Source organism: Terrapene carolina, unplaced genomic scaffold (genome assembly GCF_002925995.2).
Source record: "Terrapene carolina triunguis isolate 2854851 unplaced genomic scaffold, T_m_triunguis-2.0 Scaffold120, whole genome shotgun sequence".
In the NCBI taxonomy this organism is placed as follows: domain Eukaryota; kingdom Metazoa; phylum Chordata; order Testudines; family Emydidae; genus Terrapene; species Terrapene triunguis.
Genome location: NW_020664471.1, coordinates 4349813 through 4366233, shown reverse-complemented (window position 1 = coordinate 4366233; position 16421 = coordinate 4349813). Strand labels below are relative to the sequence as shown.

The 16421-nt window shown below is 40.5% G+C and overlaps 1 protein-coding gene across 3 annotated transcripts in view; it reads right to left on the bottom strand.

Moving 5' to 3' along the window:
- The window catches only part of EML4 (EMAP like 4), a 266824-nt gene that overhangs the window by 130600 nt on the left and 119803 nt on the right, over positions 1-16421 (bottom strand). The window lies entirely within an intron of this gene.

Genomic DNA, 16421 nt, shown 5'->3' with positions numbered 1-16421 from the left:
TATCTACACAATATACATAGACATAAAATGTAAAAACTTAAATATCTTAGAAATAGTAGCCAATCAGTTGTTTTAATTGTCATATTTGAATTCAGCACATCAAAATACATAATAAATAGCACATTTTATCTCTGAAGCAGACGACTTCTCAAAAATTGTAGACCAGTGTCATAGGTTAAATTGTGAAACATTACAGATATACAATGAATTACCTCAAACTGAAATGCTTAACTGCAAAAATTCAAACTAAATTCCAAGAGATCCCATTTCCAAAAGTGCTTGGAAAAGTGAAACAATTGGGTACCTACTTCAAGTTACCCTAAAGGATGCCTTCAAACTAAATATGACTAGCTATTATCCAAACCATTACAACAAATTTAGGGCACTGAAAAATTATACTGCTCCCCTTCCTTTGCAGATCAGTAGTTTTCAAAATGAAATGTTTTCACAGATTTCTGCTTCCCTTACAAATGTTTCCTTGTAATCTAAATACCATTTTTAGGGCACTGATTATATATATAATATGTACATATTTTAAAGATAGTGTTAGAGTATTAAGGGGCAATTTTTCACATTCATGCTGCCCAGTACAGCAGGCATAGAGGTCACTAGACCAAGAGCAAACATATGGCAAACAGAAAAACCAAGCAAAGAAACCTCTTAAACTATAAAATATGAACAAGCAGCACCCTACTTTCAGATATTACAGAAGCCACCTGCAATGCACTCATTCCAGAATTAAGTCTGTATAACGTTTAAAAATTCAGAACAAAAAAAAAAAAAGAAAAAAATCACACGCCAATCTGTATGGCATTTCTAACCTAGCGCTGCCTACCAATGATTTTGTTGCAGATGACTTTGCTACACTAATTTCAGCACTTAAATATTGTAGTTCAACTATGTTTTCTTATGTTACCTCCAAACATCCATTGATTTTCTTCCCAAATCTAAGTCTGCTTTGGGTAAATAAACTAAAGTTCCTGTGCTGTTATTTCATTCAAATATATGGCTGTCATTTAACAGAGTAACAGAAGTAAATATTTCTAAAGGCTCAAAATATATATGGTTTTCTTCAGTTATGCAATACCATGTGTGTAACCAATGTTACAACAGAACTTATGGTACTCATGGTATAAAGTCTTCTTCTGACATAGCAGTAAAATACTTTTTCACTTCTCGCGTAAAATCCTGGTCCTACTGAAATCAACTGGATTTTTTTGCCATTGATTTCTAGGGAGCCAGGATTTGGCCCATACAGTTTAAAATTTCTCAGATTTTTTATGACTGTTATTATTCAGGATTTTACAATTTTCCCATTTAAATTTAAGTTACATTTTCAATCTAGGACAAGGATTTTTAAGACAGGAGCAGGGTATAAGGGAATGGAGTACACACAGTTAATTACTTTTATTTCCAAAGAGTATGCTTTGTTTTTATGTTTTAAATAGTGCTTTTTAGCTCACTGTAACGGAGTGCACTCACCTCTCGTGAGCACCTCTTTGGCCAAGTGTGTGCGACCGCTCTCTCTCTGATTTTCCCTGCTCTGGGATAGAGCAGTGCCCCAGGGCTCCCGCCCTGGAGACAATGTCTTCGCCCTCTTGGGCTTCTTGACTGTAGCTCTCCAGCTGGGCTACTACAGTTCAGTTCCCTCTCTGGGGTGCCTCAATGTCCAGGCCACTCCCCCCCCCCCCCCCCCAGTGGCTAACGGTGGTGGGTGGAGGGGACCCGGGCCTGTCCTCTACTCCAGGCCCCAGCCCAGGGACCCCGTAGATCGCAGCGGTCTGCTGTGTCCTTTTAACTATGTCACATGACTTCTCTAATTCCCTGGGCCACTTCCCCACGGTTCTGCGCTGTCTTCACCCTTACCACAGAGCTTTGTCCTAATGGAGTCCCTACAACCAGCTCAGGGCTCCTTTTCGCTCTCCCCGGCTTCTGGCAGCACTGCCTTGTCTGGGGTTCTGCAGCTCCGTCAGCCAGCCACACACCACCCAGGCTCCTGCAGCTCCAGCACGGAACTGAACTTCCCTTGGCCCTGCAGCTCCTCTTATACTAGGCTACTAGGCCCTGATTGACTGTGTCTCACACAGCCACTTTAGGCAGCTTGGTGGACCCTCTCCACTGCCCTTTATTGGGCTGGGGTGTGGCAGGGCAATGAGGCCTCCAGCAGGGGGCCTCAAAGGGTCTGGTATACCCCGTCACACCACCTGTGCATCTGATCAATGAGAAATCACTTTTATGGTGTAAAGACAAAAAAAAATTAACTTAAAAAAAAAATTTTTTTAGAGGGGGATGAATTTAATGCTCAGAAAACCTCTGAAATGAAAGCCCCAGAGACTAGAGTCCTCTTTCCATATAACATGTACAGCCATAGCACTGCAAAATGCTTTATGCTACTCTTCTAATTAGGGATGTAAAAGGTTCAACGGTTAACCGGTAAGCATTAGGCTTACCGTTAACCAACCTTAACTGTTAACCCAGGCCACCCCATGCCGGGCGGTGGGACCCCAGCCCCGGCTGCGCTGGAGCAGCCCCAGAGCAACCCCAGCCCTGGCCGCAGCCCCACCAGCTGGCTGGAGTGGCCCCACCACGGCCACCCCGCGCCGGCTGGCCAGAGTGACCCCAGCCTCAGCCACCTCGTGCCAGCCATCTGGCGGGTCCCCAGTCCCGCCAGGCCAGCCAGAGCGACCTCGGTTAACAACTAACCAGTTAAACAACATCATTTTAATAGTTTAACTGGTTAACTTTTTAAACCGATATTTACATCGCTACTTCTAATTTGCCTAAGTGGGTGAAACCACTTCTAGAAGATGGGAGAGTTCAGTTTCTCTGCCCATTCAGTGCTGGAACTCTTTGCCAGAAGCCCTAATGAGGCACCAGTGATGGTGCTGGACAGACCTCCAAACACAATTCACATAGGCCACTAAGCAGATTTAGCAGGGCAATCACATTTTAAAATCTCCGCCTTAGTCACTGATTACTTCAGACAAATCTGAATTGGCTACCTAAATGTAAAAGAAAACATATCAAGCCTTCTATACTGGACTCATAATGATAATATCAGAGCACATATCAATCCCATAATCAGTCCTATATGCCAACTAATTCTGCATAATATGCCCAAACATCACAAAGAGTTTGATTTTCGAGAAAAACAATATTTGAGAAAAACAAATTCTACAAAACCCAGCACATGGAAATTTAAACCACAGAGTGGAAAAGCCAGCACTTCATCCAATAAGCCACACAAACCACAGATATTTTTACACCCCCTCTGCCAACACACACAATTTCCCCAGTAATATGAAAGCCCCTTCAATGTGGGAACATAGCCTAAATTTCCTGTGTTCCCAGGACCAGATTCAGTCTCATGATTAAAGACTGCAAAATGAAATGGTACCAAAACAATCCATTCTCATTACAATCTGAAGGCGGGGGGAGGGGGAGTTGTCTGCATGTTTCTCAGTTCTCCCCTCGTTGCCACTTTTTGGACAACCTGCCATTTTTGTTCTGAAGAACCGTGAATCATATGACTGGCTGAGGATTATTAGAAACATATTTCCAGAAAGATAATTCACAAAATTCCTTTTGCAATCACTTTCAATGGAACAAATTTCCTTGCAGTTTGCTGCAATATATTGGTATTAAAACCAGCTTACCAGGTGGCAAAACGAAAGACACAAGACAACTTTTCAAAATATGGAAGCATCAGACTCTACAGACCCCAATGTCTCTGTTGACCCTTTCAAATGTTAACATGCATGAAAACAGAAAAAGGTTTTGCAGCTATATTAATCGTATAAGGAATATAACTTTGAACTCGGATTCAAAATCAAAACAAACATGTAGTTAAACAACCCAACCATATACATAGACTACTAGAGGAAAACACTTATTGACTGCTGGACATTTAAACCGGACATGGTGACAATATATATTACAGCATGTCCCCAGAGCCACTCTTTCCCCTGCTTTTTAAAATATTAATTTAATAACAGATGCACTGTTTGCTTAGTTTTATATAAAATATGAAGGACTGCTGGTAAAAGAGGCAAGTGTTTTTGTTTATTTTTTCTTATCAAACAATCGTCGAGGTGTACTGAGGTGGTTATTCGTTGCAGTAGTAGATAAGTGTTACTAAACTGATCTTGCTGTACTGAAGCACTGCATTGTTAAACATTCCATATTTACATTTTTTATTTTGAATCCCTGAGTACCATTGAAGTTGTAAGTATTAAAAGCTGCATTCCTTTTTATGATTCATTCTCTTTCCATTAGCTTCCAGAACTTTTGTTACACTAATGGTTCTCTGTAGGGAACTAAAGATCTACATGCATGGATCACTTTGCAGGATTAGGGCTTTAAAATGCGAGTACTCTGTCTAAATGGGGAATAACAGTCACAGGCATAAATTATTAGCTTCCAAAGGCTATGCTATATTTTCATGATTAGTGATATGCTAAACTTAATAAAAACCACAATCCAGGCTTAAACCTGAAAAACCACTGCCCTCAACACTCCTTTTCAAGTTTCATTATGTTGTTATAAATTTATACAAGTATGTAATAAATATAAACTTACGAGCTTTGGACTTTTTATGTGTAGTCGTATTCAAGTTTGGGTTTTTTTTTTTTTTAACATTTAGACATGAACTTCATTCATTAATAGCTTTTGGAAGTTTAAAAGGAATGTCCAAGACAAGACATTTCTATATTATTCACTGTCAGGGTTGCCAAGCGTCTGGTTTTCAGCCGGAACCGCCCAGTCGAAAAGGGACCCTGGCGGCTCTGACTGGGCCACTAAAAGTCAGGTCGGCAGCGCAGAGGGTTCAAGGCACGCTCCCTACCTGCCCTGGTTCCGCGTGGCTCCTAGAAGTGGCCACATGTCCTTGTGGGCCCTATGTGCAGGGGCGGCCATGGGGGCTCCACATGCTGCCCCCACCCCGAGTCCCAGCTCCGCAGCTCCCATTGGCTGGGAACAACGGCCAATGGGACCTGCGGGGCCGGCGCCTCCGGACTGAGGCAGTGTGCGGACCCGCCTGACTGCACCTCGGCCTAGGAACCAGACATGCTGGCCGCTTCCAGGAGCCGCCCGGCCGGAGCCCGCACCTCGAACCCCCTCCCGCATCCCAACCCCCTGCCCCAGGTCAGAACCCCCTCCCGCACCCCAACTCCCTCCCAGAGCCTGCACTCTTCACCCCCTCCCACACCCCAAGCCCCTGCCTCAGCCTGGAGCTCTGAACTCTGAGCCCACACTCTGAACCCCTCATCCCTGGCTCCACCCCAGAGCCTGCACACCCAGCCAGAACCCTCACCCTCACCCGCACCCCAGCCCCATCCCGGTGAAAATGAACAAGTGAGCGAGAGTAGGGGAGAATGAGCAATGGAGGGAAGGGTGAGCAGGGGGGTCCCTCGGAGAAGGGGCGGGGCATGGGCAGGGCCTCGGAAAGGGGTGGGGCAAGGGTGTTCGGTTTTCTGTGATTAGAAAGTTGGCAACCCTCTTCACTGTTCCTGAACTAACTTTCATATACATTTTTGCATTAGGTGTAAAGTATGTATTATGTCAAGTATTAGCCAACAGACTACAAGTTAGCCAACTCATGGCCTTTCACTCGTAGGTTATCAGTATGAACCTAACTCAGTGCAATAGTGTCCAATGGTCTTTACTATCTGATGGCTGTTTAATAGCCCATTTGAAAGTAGTCAATATCTAAGCACCTTATACTGCATGTTATACTATCTCCAACACAATATATGCTTTTATAAAAACTGAACTGTCACAAAAAGTGAATTATTATCTATCTTCTCCATAAAGGAGGTCCCAGTAGGTCAAGACTGAGATATATTGGTAGGAGAGGATGCACTGCTGCTGTAATTAATTCTGTACAGATTACACCTCTGTCTCTAGTACTGTCAACTCAGCCCCTTTTATAAAAATTAAGCCAAGTTCAAAATAAAAAAAATGTTCATAACACTTTTACCTTTTAAAATATAATTTTATGGACCAGCAAACAGTAGTTAAATAAAACATTACAGTCACTCCAGAGAACACAAACATAGATTTTAGGTATTGGCATATGGGCCATACAAATCTGTCTGACTAAAGTTAGTGTTTTGAATCTATTTTTAGGCACCTAAATGAACGTGGTCTTATTTTTTAAGGTGCTGATTTCAAATGAGTTTTGTGACTGTTCAGCAACTCTGAAATTAAGGAAACTTTTTAGGTGCCTAAAACTTGATTTAAGAGCCTAACTCCAAGTAACTTAGATTTGAAAGTTTTAGCCAGAGTCTAATGGTATATTTCCATCAACTATTATCTTTCTAACCAAATACAATCATTGTGACCAGATATGCTATGCACATTACTCAATGTTTAAAGTGCAGTTTCTTGGCTTTTGCTGATTTTAATATACTAAAATTTATTAGACCTTATTACACAAGAAATAATCAGCTTAATCTCCTTAGAGAATGCTAAAAAGGAAAAATTCAAATATACCAAAAAACTAGTATTATTATTAAATTGCATCTCCAAAGAGTTTAACAAACATTTGTATCAGATAACTATCTTCATTTTCGTGTTATACTCTAAAATTTCTAAAATCATTTGTGGCTTTTCAGGCTCTTTGGCTCAGAAAAAAAGGAGCCAGAGGATTACACAAACATCCTTAAAACCACTTCCGTGATAACCACATATTACAGAAGCCATGTCTAAAGATAAAATTTCTCAGAATAGTCCAGTAAATCTGCCTCTGAAAATATTCTGGTATCTTAATATAAGTAATCTAGAAACATATCAATGTATGATTCATACAGTAGACCATACACTGTATTTCATTGCCAACAAAATGTGACAGTATTAGTTTCCAGCTTGTAAAAGATTCCAGTAACTGTGTTGATTGCCTGATACCATATTATATGACAAAGTCGATTTTATTCTTGCCAATACTGAATTTTAAGAAAAATTAATATATCTACATGTATACACATCTACCCCACATATGTGATGTTGATAGCCTGGTAATATTTGCTGATACACACTGCATTTTTAGTGCACCTTTTACAACCTCACCTATAATACTGCCCATGAATCTATCTTCCTTGGGGTTTATCCCAAAGTTCCAAACTTCTCAGTAGCTGCCTTCAGTCACGGGTTTTTTTTTAAATGCTATGGTTTAAAAATCATTCCTCTTTTCCCCAAATGGGGAAGTCTCACCACCCTACCCCAAAATCCCCATAACCCTCTTGTTTTGAAATGCAAACTGGGCAATGAACTAATGCCAGGTTGACGATCCACAATCTTATCTTCCACAACTGTGAACAAGGAGATCCACTGCTTTGCAGCAAGGCACACAGTGTACTTGTTTGTAGCCCTAGGTAGCTTGAGGCAGGATTTTAAGTAGTAGTGTACACATAAAAGCGCCATTTTAAAAAAAGATTTTAGAAGTGTTTTACCTTTGTTACATTTAATATCCCCTTCTCCCTCTGAGGCCTGTATAGCTGGACTCATGGCACTGACTTCACAAGTAGAATACAAAGAAACAGTCTCAATAACATACTTAAAAGTCTCTAAAACATTTCTAAAATAATTTTTCTGTTACACAGACAAGATACATGTCTGTATGCCAGACAGAATTCATGATGCTGTGGTAGGATTATTGACACTTGCTTGGGATGCCCTGCATAACTCACTGAGGATCATCCAGCCATTCCCAAGCCCTTTATATCATCCTTCACAATTCTGCATTACATATTTTAAGTTCTGCAAGTGCAAAAAATAATTAGAAATATTACAAATTTTGATGGGATTTTCTGTTCCCTAAAATAAACGTTTGAAAGTTTGATGTGGGGGAGAATAGAATAGACGAGACTTTTTCAATAAATTATACAACAAGTTGAAAATTATACATAATAGACAATATAAAATATTTGAAATTATACATATGTGGAAAATATATAATGTTTGTGTATGTTTACATTATTTTAGGTGGTGCTAGTAGCACTGCCTAATACTGGGAACTGTCAGACAATCTTAAAAGACTCTTTTTGTTTGCTTATTACTTTGCCAAACTTTAACCACTGGGGCTGAAATTTTCCACATTAGGTGTCCACTTTGGGCTGAATTTTTTTTCAAACTTCCAGCCAAAACAGTTCAGCAGTTTCTGAGAACAAGGCTAAGGAAAAAGTATGATTTGCCCATGTTAAAAAATTCTGGTGACCTTTTCTTTGAATAGCTTTTGCACGCCTGTACTTTGCAGCAGGGACTTGAAATTTGTGTCAGAGATGTGCTTTTTGCTGTCTCCATGAAAATCTGCCTAAATCTGTCCAGATTATAAGACTTTGAAAAATTGCAATGTGAACATGCTCACTAGAGACATCTTCAGTTTTGGCAGTTAAAATCTCCAAAGATTCCCATCGTCGTCACTAAGCATGGAACTGAGAAGAAAAGCCTATTTCTCCAGTGCTCTCAGAGACCTCCCTGCTGGCACCAAAGCAGCAGGGAGGAATAAGCTATCTGATTTGAATGCAGATGAGACAAAAGTCAGATTGAGAGGAAGCGGGAAGAATGATGGAATGGTTGGGGCAAGAAGTATGGGGGTGGGTGGGACTAGGAAAATGGGGAGCCAGTTGGCTGCTAAGAAAGGAAAGCTGGGGCAAGACAACAGCTGTAAGGGCAAAGAGACTGGGACAAGGAACCAGGGAGAAAGCAGAAGGAGACAAGGAGATGAAGAGTGGTTAGGGTGAAGAGACAGACTGGACAAGTAGAGAGACCAGGACTGGAAATCAAATGATGGGGTAGAGGGAAGCATGGAAAGAGATTGCATGAGAAGCCAGGGGATGGAGGGAACAGGGATTGGGACTGGATGGGCAGGCAAGGAGACTGGGATGAGGAGCTTGAGGGGCGTTGGTGGAAAGAGACAGTATTGACACAGGTTGGAGGGATAGGGCAGAAAGGATTAAGCTTGAAGAAAGTGGATGGACAAGTCTGTGCCCATTAGAGTACACTCCCCTTCACAGCCCAGCATGGAAGCAAGATACGCATCTCATCATTCCCTCTGCTGTCAGCAAATATCAATTAAACCTTCTGGCAAAGTGTGTGTCTCTTCCCCTTCTAATACTGGTCCACATACAGAATGACAATGTCCTACTACTCCATTAGCTCAAGTAGCTGAGGTCTGTGCATTGAATCTAAAGGTTCCAATCCTGCTAAAGGTTCCAATCCCTTCTTCATTCAGTGCGAGGGAAGGACCTGCTCTGGGAATTAATCAAGGTTGTGTATAAGACTGCTTTCTGTTCAACCCTTGCCTTATTTGTAGCAAAAGCTGGAATATCTGTAGTGAATGAGGCAAGAGACTTCAGAAACAGAAAGGACGGTCTCATGGTTAAACCAGTTGAAAGCGTCCCTGGAGAACTGGATTCTATCCCTGACACGGACACAGAATTCCTGTGTGATGCTGAGCAAGTCACTTAAACTAAACTTTTCACAGGTGGTCACTAACTACATATTTCTAATTTTCTGGGAGACCAACCTGAGATCCTGGGGAGTGATTTGCAAAAGTGCTCCAACTGGAGTCTCGGGAGCCATGCTTTGAACATATAAAGTGCTTCCTCAGGCAAGGATTTTTATTATTATTATTATTATTATTATTATTATTGCCAAAATAGTAATGCTAATTCGTAATTCTTGTGACAGAAAATCTTTACATATATAGGATTTTTTTGTAGCATTTTCGTTAAGTACCAGTTCATCTAGGTTATTGCAGATTTTCTGAGAAATAATCTTTTTTCAACAATGTGTGTGCGAAAGCAGATTTCCAACACACACAGTATGAATTTCTGAGATTGCAACATTACTAGGAGAAACTGACATTTCCCATCAATGCAGTACATCTACTCTGCTGCAAGCCATCTGAGTTCAGGAGTACAGATTTTAACAAGCAAGTTATTGAAGGTCTCTGACGTATTTCTTAAATATTTCTTGTTTATTCTGACAATAAACTGTGCCTCATTTTTGTTTGTGCTGTGGTATTTGCTAGTAAATTTTTGCCTAAAAGGAAGGCTGTGTTTCCACTCTTTAAACCTGCTATTTCCAGATCAATTGTGGGACATGATTTCAAAAACAAGAGAAAAACATTCAAGTCATTACATGAGATAACATACAAAAACAGCTTACCATCCTTTTTTATGGATACAGTATACTTGGCACCATTTAATGTTTGCAAATTTTACTCTTCCCAACTAATGAAGCACGTATGTGATAGCTCACTGGTTTCAGTTGGCTAGGAACAGAGTTAAAGACAGTCTTTTTCCAAATGAGATAGCGTTGGATGGGTATATTTTCACTATCATTCAAAAAAGGTTCTTCAATGTCCATCCCTAACTATAGGATGCCACATCCTTCTGACATGACACCACATTTTTATATATACCCCTCAGACTGTCTGCTTCTCCCCAGCTTTCACTGACATCCCGCAAGTCTACTTCTTGCTCCCCTTATTCCTCTCACTCCTCAGTGTTTTCTGTCTAGTTCCCTAACACATTCCCTTTCTCTGAGGCCCTCTCCCAGCACCTCCATGTGGAGATATGAGGGTCTGGGGGAAAAAACTGAAACTTTAGGGGGGAAATGGTTTTTTTCTAGTTTTTTTTTTTTCCTGAGGCCCGGTATGGAAAAATTGGAAATTTGGGGAAAAATTGAAAAGAAACTGTTATATGAAATATATTCTCAGAATAAACAGTGAAAGGAAGAGGAAAGAAGGAAAAACTTGAGCTATGCTAGCATTAGGGTGACCAGACAGCAAGTGTGAAAAATCGGGACAGAGGGTGGGGGAGGGGGGGTAATAGAAGCCTATATAAGACTCAAAAATTGGCACTGTCCCTATAAAATCGGGACATCTGGTCACCCTAGGTAGCACATCCAAGAATACATTAGTAACTGTTTACGTTGTATATAATACTGGTTCACAGTATGATTAGTTTTGTCTACAATTACACTTGTGTATATGATAATGCACTATTAAAGAGTCTGGTGTTGTTACTATAAAGTTTGGATGTTGATCCTTGATATATTGATCCTTAATATTGTGCTCCGTTAACAACATTACAGTTGCATCATTTTCTAAACCTTTTCTCTAGAAACATGAGTTTCTTCTGGGTCTGCATGATAATGTCAGGTCAGGTCTATTGGCCTATAATTTCTGAGCCCAAAGGATACAACCTTCTTTTTCTGTTTATAACAATTGATGCTTTCTATTTTCAACATTTTATATATTTTTTCCCCTGTTTGACAACAGGCAAAATGGCACCTACATTTGTCAGGCATGTCCATCCCTTATACTAGATATATTTGTCAATATTATTCAAATCAAAACTAAATAATTTATATTTATTTATTTCATAAATATACCAAACAGTACTTTTTATGTACTAAATTCAATATATATATCTCATTCTTTAAAAAGTAAATAAAGTTAAGTTTTGATAAACAATTAACTACCTTGGATATTTCATCTTCTCAGAAAATTTCCATTTTTTCCTAAGAAACGGGGAGGGGGGGGGACCCACTTTTTCCCTCCAAATGCCTTCAAAATTTCCAGAAATTTTACATCTAACTCCACACTCTCCTGTCTGGCCCAAAAGGACCACAATATTCTCCCCTCCCCTCCCCCACCACACACCACACCCCCAGCTCTAGTGGAAATAATGGAAGGTAGTGGCAATTTGTGCCAGGGATGGCCTCACATTCACCTGCAAAGGTTAATGGAATATGGTGGCCGTGACACCGTATGGAATCTGGGGGAAACTTTAGGATATTATGAATATCAATATTGTAAAACTGCAATGAGTTATGCCAGATAGGCCATGTAAGATATCTGCAAAAACGTTACAATTTGCCAGATATGATAATCTCATTTATGTGTTTGTATCACCTCTGTATTATGGATTATAGATATGTATGTATGTATTTCAAAACTTGTGCTATGCTTCTGGGTGACACCCCCCCAGACAGTTTGGCATCAGCACTGTCTGGACTGCTTGATGGCCCATTAAGGACCATCAGCTATACATTGACCCATTAAGAGAAGGCAAAGGGTACACCTTATGACTCAGCAAGGCATGCAGGGGCATGCCTATGGACAGAACTCTAAGGCTTCCAAGCCATGTGCTGTGCAGCTTGAGTTTGGGACAAAGAAAGGACAAGCCGCATGGCAAAAGCCTATAGAAGGCAGCTGCACCTTCTCCATTTTGTCTTGAATCCTGCTTCTTACCTCTTGTCAAGGCTCCTTCCCCACTCTGAACTTTAGGGTACAGATGTGGGGGCCTGCATGAAAACTTCTAAGCTTAACTACCAGCTTAGATCTGGTCTGCTGCCACCACTTCCAATGTGCTAATTCCCTTCCCTGGGTAGCCTTGAGACACTCTTCACCAATTCCCTGGTGAATACAGATTCAAACCCCTTGGATCTTAAAATAAGGAGAAATTAACCATCCCCCCTCCTTTCTCCCACGAACTCCAGGTGGATTAAGATCCAACCCCCTTGGATCTAAAAAACAGGGGAAATCAATTAGGTTCTTAAAAAGAAGGCTTTTAATTAAAGAAAAAGGTAAAAATCATCTCTGTAAAATCAGGATGGAACATAACTTTACAGAGAGCCCAGAGGACCCCCCTCTAGCCTTAGGTTCAAAGTTACAGCAAACAGAGGTAAACACCCTAGCAAAAGGTACATTTACAAGTTGAGAAAACAAAGATAAAACTAACACGCCTTGCCTGGCTGTACTTACAAGTTTGAAATATGAGAGACTTGTTCAGAAAGATTTGGAGAGCATGGATTGATGTCTGGTCCCTCTTAGTCCCAAGAGCGAACAACCACCAAAACAAAGAGCACAAACAAAAGCCTCCCCCCCCCACCAAGATTTGAAAGTATCTTGTCCCCTTATTGGTCCTTTAGGTCAGGTGTCAGCCAGGTTACCTGAGCTTCTTAACCCTTTACAGGTCAAAGGATTTTGGAGTCTCTGGCCAGGAGGGATTTTATAGTATTGTACACAGGAGGGCTGTTACCCTTCCCTTTATAGTTATGACACCTCTGGAGGAACTTTGCTGCAAACTGAAGCTCTGAACAAAGGACTGAATGACTGAATGACCCATCCAAACTGTGGATGTGTTCCAGAGGGACTTTCAAGCCAGCAAACTCACCAATACTGCTAGGAACCTCATGGACTTTGAATCTTTGTATGTATGTGACTGCTTTACCATTTAACATCTCTCTTCTTGTTCTTTTTTCTTTATAATAAACCTTTCATTTTAGACACTAAAGGATTGGCTGGCAGCATGGTGTTTTGGGTAAGATCCAAACCTATACTGACCTGGTGATGTGGCTGACCCTTTGGGATCCGAAGAACATGCATCCGAAGAAGTGGGTTGTAGCCCACGAAAGCTTATGCTCTAATAAATTTGTTAGTCTCTAAGGTGCCACAAGTACTCCTGTTATTTTTGAAGAACATTTTGTATATGTGAGCAGAGTTTTTTAAATAACTTCTCGCTGTACTGGACCTATGTGCTGACTGGGAGCCAGAGGACTGGAATGCAATAAAGGGGGCTGTGGGATTCCTTTTTTGCTTCTTGACAACCAGATGAGAAGCAGAGTTTGTGACTAGTTGGGGAGTTTAACTTCAGTGTTACCCACTAGTTTTGGGAGTATCTGCTCTTCCTTTTGCAGCCTGCCCTGACCTTGCCATTTCCATCACAGTGTCCATCTAGTTGAGGGCAGCCTGTGACTTCAGTCCCATTGACAAATATTGTTAGACCTGTAGCAAAATCATGAAAGCTGATAATACAATATATATCAATTTAAACACACACACTCTTTTCAAGAAAGTCCTCTCCCTCTCCTTCTATTTACTTATAACCCTCAATTTTAAATTCACTCAGTCTTGTAGCCACTACTCTTTCTCAGCTCTTAAAGCAGAACAACAGCATTAAAGCCTCTATCTGCTCTAAAATAATCATTTTCAACATGGTTCTTAAACGCCATTTCAAGTAACAAAGTTCTGATGGCAGATCCCAACACTGTACAGATAGGACACAATTATAACAGTTGCTGTGAGCCTTCACTACACTGGAGAATGGTTTTCAGCAACTGTTTTTACAAAAATTTACCCCATCCAAACTGACCAGGGGAAAAAGTGTGTTGTTACCAAAAATGGGTTTAAGAACTCTTTCAGTATCAGGAAATTATTGTAATAGATGGGGGAACGGGGGCTATACACCATGAGGGATATACACCATGAGGGGAATCCATTGAAGTGACATTACATTTAAAAAAAAAAATGGATGGCTGTCTCACTTGTCCTTCTGGAAGATTAGCACAACCTGACAGTGGCGCACCATTTTTGACAGAACTGTGCTGTGTTGATGCACCAAAAACACTTCAAAGCCATAGTTGTAAAGTGTTTAGAGTTTAGGTCATCTATCCAGAGGATGAGAATATCATTGATGTATCTCAGGTATATCTTGGCTTTGTGGTGCATATGGCAACCTCTTCTTGAGGAAGAATTTCTGGACAAATGCACCACAAAACTAATGATTATCTGGGATACATCAATGCTATTTTTATCCTCTGGACAGATGGTTTTCAAGTTGTTCAAAGATTTCTACCACTTCAACAACTACCACCCATCCATCAAACTCTCTCTAGAAGACTCCTATACCACCACCAACTTTCTGAATACCACAATCACCTTCAGCAATGGAACCCTACAGACAACTACATACAAGAAACCCACAGATGTCCATGCTCACCTTCACAGATCCAGTAACCACCTCAAACACACCAAGAACTCTTATCAACAGCCAGGCACTCAGATACCACAGAATATGCTATGAGGAGAAAGTGTGGGTTACACATCTTAACACAAACTGCCTTCACCAAACAAGGGCAGAGAAGAAGATCGCATCATGGAACAGGTCACCCAAATACCCTGAGAGAACCTACCTCAATACAAGGAAAAAAAACCCTCCAATCACAAGCTGTATTTAGCAATGACACTGAGTACCTTTCCAAGACCTGAAGAAAAGCTCCGTGTAGCTCATTGGTTCCCAAACTTTTTGGCATCACGCCCCTTTTTAATTTTCTAGAAACCCTCAGCCCCCCACCTCTCCTTTACTATCATCCAACCGCCCTTTTAACAAATTCAATTTGTAATTTAAAATAAATTAAAAAACTTGGTATAACATTTTTTATTTAAAATTAAAAATAAGCACATAGTTTTTCTTGGCACAAAAATTTAATAAAAATGTAATTTAAAATAAGAAATAGCATAAACAAAATGAATTTAATGTGAAGGATGCTGCTGCATTTTCTTCATGAGTTGGGACATCCTAGGTTTGTAAGATGAAAGTGCGCAACGCAAATCGTTTTTGACATCCAGTTGATTCCTTTGTTTCATTTTTATTAAGACTAAACTTGAAAAGCTTTTTTCCACAGAGGTACGTCGACAAAAATGGAAGAATAATACGTAGCGCTTCTTCTCCAACTTTCGGGTAAATTGGGAAATATTTTATTCAAAACTCCTCCAGGCTTAAGTTTTCGAAAATATCTTTGATACTTGAATCGTATTTCATTTCGAGTGCTTGTTCTTGCAATACTTCTGTCAATGAATCGACATCAACGTTGAATGGATTATGTGCTAATTTATGAACGGGGTTGCCAGAAAAGTTGTTTGGAAAATAGCGGATGAATTCGTCAGCAAGGCAGTCCAGATGAAACACAATTTTGTTCTTCGCATCCTCTTTACAAAGTTCTTGGAAATCTTCATTTTCAGCGAGTGATGAAAATGTTAGAAAAGACGAAAAGTTAGATGTCTCAGCTTGCGTTCAACGTTTCCAAAGCTTGATTTTTTCTGTAAATGCTTTGATGGCATGGTGGTGTGCTATAACGTTTGCAGCGTTATTTCCTTGCAGCTTCAAATTGAGACAGTTCAACGATTCAGAAATGTCCACGAGGTATGCCAGTTAAAGTTGAAATGTTTGGTCCATAAACGCACGATATAACTCTTCTTTTTTCTGTTGCTTGAGGAAAATTTCCACTTCGTCTTTCAGTTCAAATATTCTCAAAAGCATGTTCCCTTTGGAAAGCCATCGTACCTCAGTGTGAAACAAAAGAATTTTATGATCCACTCCCAAATCTGCAAAAAGTCTCGTATTTAAAGTGCTGTTCTTCACAAAATTGACAACTTGATAGCCAAATTCAATGAGTCACATAGGTCATCTGGAAGGGTTTTAGCAGCCAACTCTTGTCTGTGTATGACGCAGTGAGTCGCTGTTACAGCTAGATTTTTTTCTTTCAACAATGTCACAAATCCAGAGCGAGAGCCAAGCATCACTGGAGCACCATCTGTGCATACACCAACCAGTTTTTTCCAAGAAAGTCCA